General features: G+C 36.4%; 1 protein-coding gene across 1 annotated transcript in view; it reads left to right on the forward strand.

The window, feature by feature from the left end:
• Positions 1–1,887: 1,887 nt before the first annotated feature.
• Positions 1,888–15,362, forward strand: part of LOC143149144 (uncharacterized) — a 266,938-nt gene continuing 253,463 nt past the window's right edge. The window contains exon 1 of the mRNA XM_076316263.1: positions 1,888–2,311. The gene's annotated coding sequence lies outside the window, so the exon portion shown is untranslated. The remainder of the gene's footprint in view (positions 2,312–15,362) is intronic.

Here is a 15,362-nt window from a genome sequence, read left to right on the forward strand (position 1 = left end):
AATTATTTCGAATTTCTATAACATCAGGGAAGTCACTTTCGATAAGGTCGCTCTCGTGGGAGAATTGAAATAAATGTTTTCATTATATCGCGTATGCATCGCGCGTTAATACAGTGTGTCCAGTAATTCGTAATAAAACTGAACGCACAAAGTGGTATCTGAATTGTACGAGAAATTAAATGTAACAACGCGTTCGTGTTATCGATCGAAAATTATATTGGCTCGTAGATGTAGGAATTAGGGCATCGCTTTCGTACTTCCGTTAAATTGGCGAAAATAACTTGTTTTCCCATCCGCGCGTTCGAATTTAAAGCGCAGAAATACTGCGAGGTGACACCTAAAGGGAAACTGATCTTGAAATCGTAAATACGTCAGATTAAGGATTTACTCGTTGCAACGTATGTTTATTTTTCGCGATTAAGGTGAAAATCTCGTAATTGCCGGTGAGCAGTGCCAACAACAGCGATCCTTGCGCCTGGTCAATATTGCGCGTAACGTCACCGTATAATTTCACTTGCCAAAATGGATACGCGATTTCGATTCCGATTCACCGGCCCGTTCCGTAGGCGTGGTTGCACTGAAATTTTTATCGGGTTTACCTCGTAGCTCGACGATAGCAAATATAATTTTACACCCATACGGAATAGCGAGCCGCTCACGCTGAACGAAATGAATTTGAAAAAAAATATTCATCCTACCGTCGAAACGTTTTTCGGTGTGATTCAATGGCGGAGAATCGTTGTTTAAATGGAATAATTTTGTTTGATGTTCGCCCGAATTGCGAATCGTTTGTCACGTTTAGCGGGGAAAAAATTCTTGTTTGCGTTCTCTTAACCAAGACAGGGTTTTTTTTTTTTTTTTTTAAATGTTTGAACGATTCTTAATCGAAATAGTAAAAATGAAAGGACAATTGCGAGCAGTACATCGACTCTTAAATAAAGATTTGAGTATGCTGACTGATTCGCAGTATTTTTCTCTGAAACGAGATTGTCGATAAAGCGAACCAGAGACGGGAAAAATTGTATTCAAATAATGGATGAATAGATAAATACACCGTAAGCTATTGATATGCAACGTTTATTCGACGGAACGATCGTACAGATACATTTTTATTTCTTCGATACAAAGCACAAATTTATTGCACAGTCTAAATTCAAGTTTCTATATAACGAATAAAAAATTGTTTATCATTTATACGTTATCCGGAACTTGTATCCAGTTATGAATTTCACCTATCAATGAAACAGCCTCGATGATCCTGGTTTTAGTCTTCGGTTATTTAGTTGGCTGTAGGTTCGATTAAAATGTTCGAATAAGTTTTTCGTTATTGTTTTTACACGTTTAAATTATATTTACTTTAATTATGGAACGTTCCGAAACTCCGAGTCGATCAAAGACGTTTAACTTTAAATAAATGCTAAATAATGTAAATAATTTCAATGTACTCTACATTATTGACTTCACGGAGGTAATCAAATTTTCTTAAACGAAAAACGGGTAGAAAATCTAAACAATATCGATCATAGTATTTTTCTCCAAATGTTTGCAAATATTCGAATATGAAACAGCGATAGCAATTATAAGCAACCAAACTATTGTTTCTTTCCATCCGGAATAAATCTTCGTCCGCGCAGGTGTTTTTCGTCGTTGAACAATTCTCGAGTACCTCGCGTAATTGTTGCAACTATACACTCCAGGGTTATCGGTCTCTGCCACGAATCGCAGAGTTCGTTAAACAGTATCTCTCGGCCCGTGAAAAGCATCGCGAGCTTTCGTCGTGGAACGCTCGCGCGTCTGCCAAATTCAACGCGCGATTTAACCAGCGTTGCAACGAACGCAGCTGCGTTTCTGTCGAAAGATGACAAGCCAATTAAACGGCGCGTTATGTCTTCTGAGCGCGATCATTACGAGCCGCGAAACGTCATTAGTAACCGAAGCAAAGAACCGTGGTGACGCGTATTTGCAATTTCTCGAACGCTCCCCGGTGCATCGAGCGACAACGCGTGGGTGCATTCTCACATAGTTGCATGACCTGGCTGCACCAGCGTGCGTCCCGCGTTTGTCCGGTGTAAGTGTTGGCAAGTTTCGAAAACGGTACAATAGAAGACACGGCGAGTTGGTGATTCTGCACAATGATACCTGCGGGCCTCTATAGACGGACAGTGACTCACGACCGATTTAAATAGACTTCGAATTGCGAAGACAATTAAATTCTCCAACTGTTTCCACGTTGATGAATTTCATTCTCAGAGGTTCGCTTAGTTCGTACGTCAGAGTATATCCACTAGATAAGAAGTTTTCCACGTTCTTTGTAAGTAACATTTATTATCGCTGACATATTCTTCCTAATCCATTAGTATTAGTGTCTTGTGCAGAGAACATTTGAAACATTCTTTCCAAGTATTAAAGTTTATTCGAGTGTCGTGCGATTTTTAAGATACGAAGCGGAGACCCGAGTTAAGTGCACTATAATTATTCTATATCTTTTTTATAACGTTACGAATACAAAGATTATTGTATCGAGTGATAATTGACTCGATTTCCAATTTACTTTTTTACGTTGTTACGATTTTTTACCGAAGGAAACGTTTCTAGAAGTTTATCGTACTTTTGTCGTTATTCTACACTGTACGCTACACAAGTGTCTCGATGGTATTAGATACTTTTAGGTGCCAATGTTCTATTTGTAGGATACGTTGTAACTTTAAAGAAACATTTCTTGCTCTGTTTGATAAAGTACTCTCGGTTGCAACATATAGAATATAAACATGAATTTTGAAAATAGAAGAGCAACAATCGAGTATTTGATAAGGTAATTTGTGTACTGAGTAATTTCTCGGGAATAAAGACTCATATGTGCACGATTAAAATTAAATAAAGACGAGGTGATGCAAATACAATAAAACAATTAACAATTTTAACGCGAATGAACGAAAAATCGAAAAAGTATCGAAATCTACAAGCCAATAAAAACAATGCCGACGAATTAATCGTTTCATTGCCCAATGACAAGTAGTAGGAATTATTTTCCAACAATTTTACCTACTACAAATGTACGTGAAAATGAATGAAAGAAAAAATGTTACACAATTGTTCCACCATTTGTTTCAACTCGAGCATCTAAAATGATATTATTGTATCACCTAAACGATGTTACTATAATCGAAAAGATTACCCAGTTTTCCTCGGTTTAGAGATTACTCGGTGGCGCGTTCAAAATCTTCAACGATAAAAGTTTCAAACTTGAAATTAATCTTCGTAAAGAATCGGAGCAAGAAGAAACGAGTGGCGCGAAAGTGTGGAGGAATTCTTTGATTTATGGCGAACGTAACAATGGCGGGCGGAAAGATTCGAAATACTAGGATAATTTCTACCCCGTCATCAGGTTCATAAAGGTAACAAGGAACCCGGTCTGATTTGTGCTAACAATAGCCAAAGTTCATCAAAACGCGTTGAATGCAACGCACGGGATTGGGAAATTTTGAAACTCCTCTAGCTCTGATTCCGGACGATTCTGGATCCCCATGTTGGCTCATCAGTCACACGTGACTGTATAATGTCCATTACACGCGGAACTGGCGAATGGATTAAGCAAATCGGCTCACGACGCGCGTAACATGCACGTACGTTCACGTAGATGCGTTTCCCTCGTGCACGTATACGGTCACACACGCGCGGCTGCCCGCGTGTACACACACCTGGCCGCGTGTATCGTAGGCCACAGCACCGGTTGCACCTAGTATCGGTTAGAATTTCCCAAGCCACAATAATTTTAGATACCGGTGACCATAAATATCTTTCAGTCGGTTGGTAATTTTAGGCCGCACTCTGTAGTCTCCTTGAATGCGGCAAACAGAGAATAGCTGCTTTCGAGGGCACGAGTTGCATCGGGTGCATCTTGCCCCGGGCGACGTCGAAGTTCGAGACGCTACTAACGATTGTCTGCGAGCTCTCGATCATTTCACGCGAGTATTGTCGCAAGTGGAACTACTTGCTCCTTTGAACGAAAAATAAAATTCTGTCGGCCACGATACGTTAACCCGCTTGGTATCAAATTCTTATTTAGAGGGCGTTCGAATACAGTTCTTCACTTGTGCTAACATTTATTCGAATATCACGTGATTTTTCAATTACGAAAACGAGACTCGAGAAGAGTGCATTGTAATTTATTTTAACCCTTTTAGTAACAGATTGTAGATAAACAGAACGTTATATTCAGCGGTATTCGATTTTTATATTTTGGAATGTTCCGAGACTATCGTTCGTAAAAGTTTATCTTACGGTATTAAGCTTACGGTAATGTTTACTGTTTTATTTTCCATCTTTTAGTATCGATATTATACGATACTTCTAGGTGTCTACTAGACACCTATAAAATACTTCTTATTTGTAGGATCTGTTATAATTTGAAAAAATTATTATTCGTGTTTATTAATGGATTTTCGAATGAAGCGTATAGAAAATAAATACCAGTTTCGAAAAAAGAAAAATAATAATAATTCGGTACTTAACGGGTGAAACGTAACACGAACGATATAACAGCAATCATCGATTGCGTTCGGTGTCCAAGATGCATCGTATCGCATTCTTGAAATGGATCGGATCCATTTTTGGCTTTTGTAATGCACTCCAACTTGGTAAAGACCCAAAGAAAACTGATCGGAACCACGTGAAGAACATTTCTCTCTCGTACTGTAGACAAGAATTCAATGCAAGAACCTTAGTAATTCTTAGAAAAAAAAAAAAAAAGAAAAAAACGAACTTCATTCCCGTAATTAGTAAACCTTTTCAAATTGAAATGTTTTTCTCAAATTACTTTACCCTTGTAAGACTTTTTTTCTTTCTTTTCTTTTTAACATTATTCGAATACTGTTCGTGTTGTAGAGAAAGCACCGCTGCTATCTTTGAAGTTATCATTCGATGTAGTCCATGCGGATATTATTTTGCGGTTATGCAAATAAAACTGTGGCTCCGTCGGGAGCAATATGCGAATTCTCTGCAATGGGAGGGGCTAGAGTTTTATATCTGCGGAAAGAGCCGAAGAAGTGAATACAAGATGAAAATATGTAGGTCAGAAAGTTTCGTGAAAACCTTGGATAGACTCTCGAAAGTTTTTTAAGATGTTTTCAATGCGTGGTGATTTCCATCAATTTACCGTAGTTTGATCATTTTCTTGCAAAATTTTCAAGCACCTTGATACACAGTGCTCTTTACAAACTGAAATTTGTGGATTATTTATTTAATTTTCCGGTAAGGATACTATAAATCGGGTTATGCAATGAAACTTTGTTACGTAAATATAATTTGTTTCTCAAATTAAAAGAAACGTTTAGAAGTGTAGTGGAATCATCATCGATTTCCATTTAAGTTCTCGTTGTAACAAATTTATTTGATTATAATTTTCATAACTGTCCTACAATTATTCATGTACCTGCTTAATCTTAATAAAATCACCGTAAAGATTTATATTAATATTTTATTTCATACAAACAAATATATATAGGATCGTGTAAATTTTAGGTAGTAACGCTATTTGAAATAAACACGTTTAGAATAATTTAATAATAAACAGTAACGAGACTGTTCGATGAATACAAGAACAGTTCCATAGTAGTTAAAAGCGATACGAGTTGTAGAAATAATTATTGTGGACTCGGTTTGATACTTTTGAGAGAAATAATTGCTTTTTATTGCTAAGACACTTTTCTTTCTTAACGATGCACCGTTTAATTAGAGGGAAACGCGTTAGTCGGTTGGCGATAGAATATTTCGCTCGAAGAAACTTCTTGCTTCGAGAGAAACATCGAAATAAAAAGTTCATAACATTTCAAACGAAATTTTCGTTCAATTTGGTCTTGGATTTGCATAAACTTTGTACGAGCAGTTTGTTCAATAGCTGAGTGTTACTTAAGTAACGATCTATTAATAGTTCAGCATTCTTCTCTAAACGTGTTGTCGGTTATTGGAAATCGAGAACCAATTTGATGGTATACTTAACTGTTTGAGTGACAAATACTTAACGAGCCAAATAGTTTCGTAAGCCGGTGATCTATATCGCTCGTCTTAGTTCAATGAGTCATTTGTTTGCACAATGTGGAAAGAAACAAGATCGTAAGAGCACGAGTTACTTCGTTAGAAGAGTAACTGGTTCAGTTTTCTTCAAGTTTCAGTACTTGAAAAAGTTGCTCAAATAATAATACTAAGAACAGTTTCGTTTACTTGACTTCAGGTTCGTAAACTTTTCAGTTTTTGTGGATTTGCTTAGCACACCGAGAGAGTTCATTTGAAATTGTTCATTCGAATAGAAATCACTTTTTCACAGATTTACATTGATGGAGTTTCTAGCGATTCAAAAGTTCCTCGTTTTATTTTATTTTTATAGACAAAAGCATCAAACTCGTACAATTCGGAACGATTCAATTTATTCACGGTACAATAGGCATCTGTTATTTTCGAAAACAAAAAACATGGTTTTTAAAAATTCATATATATGTGTACTTACCCAGATATGTATAACTGATGTGAAATAGAAAGTACAAAGAGCAATTCTCAACGCAAACTCGCACAATGCAACATTACAAGATAGAAATAAACATTTTTTACGTGCAACCATTTTTACAATTCTTACTGTTTATATGACTATAAAAAATAAATGGTGCAAAGTAAGAAGAGAAGTACACATATGTAAGAAAATATTTAATGCTACAAGATAAATATTTTATTAAAATTTCTGACGTTTTATCCTCCATACAGTGTGTGGCATTATAAAAGTGAAGAAATGATATTATAAAAAAAAAGGAAGAATACATGTTAAGTAGAAATATTCCAAAAATTAATTCAAGAGATAAGAAAAAAGAAATGTTAGAAATCAATAGGAATATGTATTGCATCGTGTAAAATTCACGTAATAATTTGTAGGTAGACGGAAAATATTTTATTAGAACGTTTGTGTATGGAAAGTATTCATTGAATGAAAGAAAATAAATAAATAGATACTAATGTTATAGAAATGTAGAAAAGAAACTATAAAAGTATAATAGATGTCGAGAGGTGCACTGAATGATCGACTGCACACGCTACGCTATGTGTTATGTTCGGACGTTCCCATCATCCATTTCCTCGTTTCTTTTTTCCCTATTCTCGTATTCTGTCTGTTCACTCGAGACCACCGTCAATCGTACCAATTTCTAGATACGTATATAGATATGATTACGATATAAGAAACGTACGAGAAGGAAAAAATAAATTCGACAATTAAAGGTATATTTTCCATAGAAAAGAATATACCTAGAATAAACTTTACTTAATTCTATTTTCGAGAACGCGTAGATCTCGATCGATGGAGAATAGTGATTTCGAAGTAGAAACGCTGAGAAGAGGTATTATTCAAAATATTACTAAAAAAAATTTCAAAGTTCGAATCAAATTGAACCAAGTTGGATCTAATTTTTCAGTGCCAGTTCATAGATTCAACGAGTGTTGTTCAATGGATTCCACATGGATCATTTCTAATATTGACTTTCTCTGGTTTGCTATTATTGGCGTGAAATATCTTTCAAATACGGATCTCGAGGAACTCTTGTTAATTTACCCGATACGTGTTAATATTTCGTTCTGTTCTCTTTTCAGCAGCAGGAAATTCTGTACTCGCTGATCGTCGAGTGAATCCTTCGAAAACTCGGCGCGGGTTATATCGTTAACGCGTTGCAAAGTCAATGAAGCGAATGCCTTTCTCCGTGTGAAATGGAATTGTAAATCGTACCGGAACTACCACGTACTGGGCCACGCATTCTCTCATTTCCTCTCATCTCGCATTCACACATCTTTTCCCCTGTATCGCCCTTTTCCAACCACTCGCCGACACCTTCGAACGAACGTATATCCACGTTCAAATATTTCTTCCCCTTTTCGCTTTTCTAACACTTCCTTTCCTCGTACGCTTTGTTTCCATATTTTCACGTGATTCGTCTTTTCTAATTTTTCCACTCTTTTCTACCACGATTCTAGCTCCCTGCTGGTCGTTTTATTTCCAGTTCACTTTTTTAAATATTTCTCGGCTGCAAACGGGCAACGAGATTTACAGAATTGTTATTTTAAAAGAGTTCATATATACGTCTAGCTGTTTGCTAGATGTGTTTAATAGATCTGTGCAAAGTGAGATATCGTAGAATAATAATTGAATTCTTCTGCTTGAATTTTCTCGAGGGAAAGGAATAAACTTTCGCGTTCCGTATTATATTTAGAATTATACTTAGTTTGTACTGGTCTACGGTACAGTTTCTCTTCGAGATGATATTATACGAATTTAAGAAATAGGTAAAATAAGAATATTGATTAAAAGAGTATTTCGTGTACTTCGTTGGATGCATCTTAGAACGCATACTGAGATATACGTAATAAAAGTATGCAGTTCTGTTTCGAAAAAAAAAGGACTGTGATGAAACCTTGGCAAGTAGTGATATTGCAAAGTATTCGAGTTCTATGTTATTCACAATCGTTCGATGTAGATAAAGCGGAGAATCTGTATTTAAAAATTTCGTATGTGATATGTCTCGATCGTTTCGGTTTTTCTGAACTTGAAACTTTCGCGGTAAATACGATTATGTAAAAGAGCTGCGCGCTGCTATCGCGCAAACATTCAATCTCGCAGAGACAAATACAGGCTCGTCGAAGGCCGCGCGAAATTTGCAGGTCAACATTTTCGAACTTTCCGTATAATGTGTTTTCTCTGCGCCCGCTAGTACAACGTTCGCGAAACAGTGAGATCGCCTGGCCAGCTGCGTATAATTAATTAACATCTGTTTATGCTACGCGCTGGCTTATAAATATTCATAGACCACGGTCCAAGGTATCTGGTTGAATCAGTCGATATTCTTGTGTGCCAAAAATTGATCCGTTTCGCGCGGTAAAATGTTGGCTCGAAATGTAACGCGTCCGAGCATCGTTTAATGCGCAAGATTGTTTAAGGATACGGTGTTGTTTGCAAATCATCCGCGAAAGGAATATCTGTGGAGTATGAGAATCGAACGTGGTCATAGATCCTTCGTAATCGTTTAACTTCGTTTAAAATATTTTGCAATTGGACATTCGACGGAGAAACTATTTGGCGACATCGACAGAATCCATGAACTTGTCTTTGAAAATGTTGGCGATTTGTTTTAAAGAATAGAAATCTTCAATGTTTGGAAAGATAAAATTCAGTCTGACCAATTCAAGGCTTTTCTACTTATTCGTAGTGGTCAGACTGAAATTTCCGTATGGAGGTTTCTTGTGAGAAAAGAATTACAATAAAGGAGAACGATCGAGATATTTTTCAAAACTCTGAAATTAATTATGAACTGTATACGTATACCTAGAAGATAAACAAAAAACGAAAACATTTAATACTACATTATCCTTGGTCCGAGACATTAATTTTTTATATGGTTAATGTTCCCTGAATATTTGCAAATGTCGAATCCTATTGAATATTTAAACATTCGTACGAAGTGTACGTAGATTTATAGTTTGACAAACGACGGACAGAGGATTACATTGAAAATACGGATTATACCATTAACTAGGTGTTGAGGCAGCACAATGTTAAATACGAAACACCAATGTCATCGTAAGTATTGTTTTACAACGATGCATTGATTAATTTTTTACTTAAAATTAGGGAACAGAATAAGCTACTACTAACTATAAGCAGTTAATGCGACGTTGAACATATACATAAGAAAAAATGAGACTCAATTAAGCTTTCAGGAGTGTGTACAAAGTGTATAAGAATAGAAACCTTTAAAATGTTTATTTGTTCGTTTCTCTTTAATTCCATTTCATAAGGAGATAAACCAAAGTGTTTTTAACAATTTCATTGTGAACTTTTCGTACTTTTTCTTGAAGGTACGAGTAGTTATATATTTTTTTGTCGATATACGTACAATACTTTCTTACATATTAATGAACGTTGAACGTAATTCACTGAAATGGCGAGTAACTATTCGAGCTAAAATTGTCGACCACTGTTCGAGGTTGAAATATGCATCAATTGAATTGTCAAACGCAAATATAAATTTTCCGGAAACTAATATTATTTGCCTTAATCGTGCCAATGAAATTGTCGAAATTGAATTTGACGTAACTTGTAACAGACCTAAGGGTAGACGAATTCCGCGTTAGTACACGTTAATTGAATCACGCAAACAGCGAGGGATTAATTAGTTGTTACTGAACTCGATTCTCGTATTTGTAGTTCGGTTACTGTGAGTGTATAATACATACCTGTCTATACTATTTGGTGGTAACAAATCGCAAGGAAATATCACGAATTAATAATCATGGAAAGTACACGAAAGTATACGAAAAATTATATGGAAAGATCGACGATTTTCTATGAAGTTTTACACAAGAATTCAATTTATTTACATACGATTCCACGTAACGGATATCGAAGCGTATTGTAATAATTTCGTATCGATTACCACGAATAATGATACTCGAGAATAATAATTTCGACGTATTGTGCATTCGAAATCATTCAATGCATCGTGCACAGTGAATAGAAGTAGATTACTCTGGACGTAGAAGTAGATCATCATAGCACGTCATCATTGACAATCTATGTCTTCATCGACTGCTACTACATACCGTCGCACTTGACTTCAGTATTGAACAACGCTAATCTCGCTAACGATTGGAAATAGACCAATAGTATACGTGGCATTTTTGATTCAGAATGACCTGCCAAACACGCTGGTAAAACGTATTACCAATCTGCTGGATGTCCGAGCGAAGAGTACAATAGTCGACTTGTGCACAATTCTACGACGATGCACGCGATTGCAACAAATCACCAAAACGAAACTATTAGGATTGTAGTTTCGCAGAGAAAGGAACGAAAGTATGTGACTTTTGAACGTTAAGCGATGACAGTGTATTTATAGAGATTTCTTCGGAATTAACGAGAGACTGACTTCTTAAAAAATGATTATGTACTAGTGTTCTATTTATAGGAAATTAAGAAATACTAAAATTAGAATGCTAAAATTGATTCGAATAATAAAGGCCAATTTTGAAAAAGAAATAATTTGGTATTTAATGGGTTAAATTCGCAAATAAGTGTAGAGAGATCGATCACTGGGATATAAGAGTAAGAAGATATTTCGAAGTACTGTTTCTATGACGAACGTAAAGAGAAATTGGTCGAAGACAGTTTACAAATTAGGAAGTGCAATTTTAGAGAGCATTAGAGCAGTTCAGAATAAGGGATGCAAATTTCTCCCAGCTGTGGAAACTTGGATTTAAAATATCTCGAGATAGAGGAAATTTTGTTAGATACATTTTTAAGACTTCAGATAAATAATTTGAAAACGAAGAGATGAAAAAGAAGGCAAGGAAATTATTTTCAACCATTGTCATTTCTACAATGTAAGAGTAACCAGGATTAATTTTGTATTATTGATTATCAATATGTCTATAATATTAGCACGAATAAAAACACTTACGGTTATAAATTCAGATTAAAAATCGCTCTCTACCTAATCTCTGTAGAAATATTGAAAATGCACTGTTTTATTTTCCCCTCAAAATCCATCGAGAATTTCAACTGAAACTCTCTCGTATCTCGACTAATGTTCACGATAAAATGAAAACAACGATACTTGGAAATAAATTTGTCCCTCGATCTCGAGTTTCCTCGGTTGGAAAAAACAAGTGCTCTAATTTCCAGCAACGAACTCTCGAACCTTACGAATCTACGACCTTACGTCGAAATTGAACGATGTATGGCTCCGTACGGTGCACGTAGTTGGCGAGTTTGGACAAACTTACGAGTCCACGAGTCATCTCCACCGTCTGAATCGTCCCTTGAACTTCGAGCAGCGACGATATCGAGTCGCGGAGGTGTCTTCGGAGCGCAGAAGACGCGGACCGGTTATAGAAACGGCCGATTGAGAACCCGATCTGGCCGCGAAGAGACGGTCGTGCACGAAGACGCGCGATCCGATCGGAACGAATCCGTCGATTAAGGCCTCGGTTTCGATTCGCAGCGGGTCTGCCAAGAGGAATGCACGATTACGTGGTGACAATTGATCAAAGCACTTTCGTAACTTATTTGTGGCGCGCGGCGCAGCTGTGCGGAAAGCTGGAATGCGGCGCGTGTGCCACGCGGAATGACTCACGGAGTGCGTGCTAAATTCAGAGAGGCGGCCGGCAACGTTTCGGCCAGGCTGGCCACGCAACGCGGAACATCCGTCAAAAACGAGTATAGTTGCGAGGAAATGTGCGAAAGGATGACCCTCCGAGCCTCGTCTCTCAGCCGTTTCACGTTTCGCGGCCGATCGTGGTGAGCCGAAGGGTAGAGACCGGACTCGAGGGAAAAGAGAGGACCGACAGAGGTCTGTCCACTGACAAGGAAATCGCATTGTGTACCGCGTTTGGATTTTAACCCTCGGACAAAGTCGCGGAGACCTTTCGTTTCTCGAAGCAAACGGTACCATGTATAGCGTAACAAGCGATATACCTCGAGAAGCAACCAAAGTGTACAGATTGTCGACCATGTTAGGTGTTACAGAGGATTTGAAGAGAAGTGCGGATTACACTATTGTGGAATGTTTACGATTACTTTTGTCGTTTGAAGTGATTCATCGATTGAATTTATCGGTGAGAAATATCTGTGTGTTTTCATATTCAGAATTAACGGTTTGGAAATTGTAACTCGAGTATTCGTCATGGTCATTTGTGAAAAATTACAACATCTGTTATGTGTTAAGATAACTTCGTAGATGGATAGAAAAGTAAGTGTAGATGGTATAGAAAGTATAGATAAAAAAAAATAAATACTTACATTTAATGTAACATTCTATTATTCCAAGCTCGATTATCCTAGGTTAAATTATCCAACTCGTAGGAAACAAATTATTTTCGTTGACCAGTGTTCAAGCTTAAATTTCAATTCCTCTTTTTCAATCATTTGTAACACATTCACGTATTCCACCAAAATATTTATTTCTACCTTCTTCTTTTCGTCTTGTGCGAACGAAATCATGTTCCTTCTAATTATTTCTGAAAAGTACCCAAGCAGAACCAGATTGTAACATTCAAGACGTATATGTATACCTAAAGGTACGATTTTGTCAAACTACGTAATTTCTTAATTTGAAAATAAAACACGTTGATATTTACAGCATCGCTGATTCGTGCTGCTGCAGTGATGGAAAAAAAGTTTATTTCGTTATGAAATTCGCATGTAAAACTACCGGCACGCAGTGCACGATATGCATGTATCACAGAAAGAGGATTCACAGAAACGAGGACGAAACGCCGAAAGTACCGTTTTTCCGCATTTTGTCTGAAAGCTTTGTTCACCGTGGTTTTTCTCGTTGCGGAAAACACGCAGAAGTATGTCTCCTGGTTCGAAAGCTTGACGCTCCGTTTCGCATTATGATCGTGAAAAGCAACGATACCACATTTTGCCGGGTGATGCTTGAAAATTTTATTCGACGCATCGGGGAAAACGCGATGCAAAGAGCCCCAGTCTCGACGACAATCTTATTGTATAATTTGAGGAAACGCGATACGAAACAGCAAGGAGTACCACGAGACGTTTCGATAAAAGTATAAGGATTAAATTAGGTAAATATTTTTGAAAGTTTCTTCAAGTAGTCATCGATAATGCGCTGAGAATGTATAGAATTTATTCGACTCTATCGAGCATATGTATAATATCAAAATTTGCATACTATTTCGTAATAGGTAAAAACTGTGGAGAAACAGTGACCAAATTTGCTAGTTTCTACACTTGGAATTTATAAATTTCGAAATAATCGAAACATAGAAGCTTGAACCATTTGAGCGAAGGTGAAAAATTAAGAAACTTTAAAGTTATAGTTTAATGTATTTAAATATCAAATTTTTAAATACATGTGATACTTACAGCATTTATATAGGCTAGATCTTTAATTAGTAGAACATTTAAGCAAGAAATATTTAATGGTATAAAAAATAAGAAAATTCTTGCGATTAAGTAGTATTCTTCTGTATGAATACGTTAATTGGAAGGGAAGTAAATCATATTTTTAAGTATTACTTATTCTTCGGAGCTTTCTACAAAAATGAGTAAAAAAGTGATAATCCACGACTCACAATTCATGTTTAGAAATTATATTTGCATAGTAATCGTTTGTACATCCTTAGGCTTGATAAGTATGTAGAAACTTGAACGTGTAATACGTAATTTGTAGTTAAAAGATGAAAATTTATGATTTTCCTTCGGAGGTAAATTATTATGTTACTATTATTAAAATTGCAAGATACTACGTTTCATTTGCTGTGCTCACAGTTATAATTATCGATAGATATTAGATTTCCAAATTTATAAACTTATCACAAAAATGTTTGCTTCCTTCGATAGATGACAAAATACAATAGTAACAGGTAAAAATGCATCATTGTCATTAGAAAATGTTTCCAAACAATGACTCTATTAATCGTCGACAACGTCTATATTGTTTAAACAATTATAATCTCATTGAAGGCAACTAGGGATTACAATTTTTGGAGAGGTAGTAGCACGGAGACACATTGCGAAGGAATCGTTTATCATGTCAAAATTATCTAATTATTCGCTCGAACAGGAGAGAGAGAGAGAGAAAGAGAGGATGATAGATAGGTAAATAGATAGATAGATAAATAGACAGAGAGAGAAAGAGAGAGAGAGAGGGAGGGAGAGAGGGGAGGATATATAGAGAGGGAGAAAGAGGGAGAGTCTGTACAAGCAGAAATGCATCGCGGCGCGGGCGTGTGTTACAATTCGCTGCTGTCGTCATCGATGTAATCTACGAGGCTATAATTTGCAGCTGCGGTTAAATTGAAAATTTCCCGGGAAAATATTGCAAAAAAATTAGACCATAATGGAACGTAACGAGCTACCGTTTCTCAAGTTATTTTCAAGACCTGGGTCGAATTGAAACATACGAAACGACACTCGCAATGAATTTAGAATTATCATTAGTACGGCTGTTGCGTTTATTGCATTGTGAAATTACTGGGCAGAATGTTGACGATAATTCTTTTTTATTCTTCAATCACGTTCGTCTGTCGAACGAAGATTTTTATTTTAAGCTGGCACACGTATGTGGACGTGTATGTCTATTAACGTGCTTGTGATAAATTTGTTTACAATGTAAATGAAATTTTATATTTACATTTTCTGTTCCGATCGCAAGACCTGACTCAATTTTCTGCTAAGTCGATTCGTAGATAACGATAGGCACCTTCTCAGTTTCCTAGATTCTTTAGTGCTTTGTGAAAATTTGTTTAAACGTTTTGAATAGAACCAAAGGATATTTAAATTTTACATGAAAAAGTTAAAGAACCTTTAA

This window comes from Ptiloglossa arizonensis, chromosome 7 (assembly GCF_051014685.1).
Source record: "Ptiloglossa arizonensis isolate GNS036 chromosome 7, iyPtiAriz1_principal, whole genome shotgun sequence".
Classification (NCBI taxonomy): Eukaryota; Metazoa; Arthropoda; class Insecta; order Hymenoptera; family Colletidae; genus Ptiloglossa; species Ptiloglossa arizonensis.